We start from the raw sequence: 378 nt of genomic DNA, 5'->3' as shown, positions 1-378 counted from the left end.
CGAGCGAATGTTTAAGCAGATTTCGTCTAAAATTTGATGAAAATCTAAAATTTTGGTGTAAAGGCCTAAACGCTACATTTCATAATTCATGTCTTCCATTTCATCGTATTCACAGGTAAAATACGAGAGTGGTCGAAAATACAGTGAAGAAATAGAATTTTAAGATAATTATATTATAATGTTTCGCTGTGATAGAGTGCTGAATTTTAATTTCGCATACGAAAAAGTAAAATTCCTCATCGCAGGGCTTTTTAAAAATTTGAAATGACCTGTTGATCCCTGGATTGTATTAGAAAAGTCGTGGTAAGAGATTGTTATTGATTTCTTACAGCTTATGTGTTCGCAATTCGAGACACACAAAGACCAAACATGCTTTAT

This window comes from Argiope bruennichi, chromosome 10 (genome assembly GCF_947563725.1).
Source record: "Argiope bruennichi chromosome 10, qqArgBrue1.1, whole genome shotgun sequence".
Classification (NCBI taxonomy): Eukaryota; Metazoa; Arthropoda; class Arachnida; order Araneae; family Araneidae; genus Argiope; species Argiope bruennichi.
The sequence above is the reverse complement of the archived record's forward strand: the minus strand, read 5'-3'. Positions refer to the sequence as shown.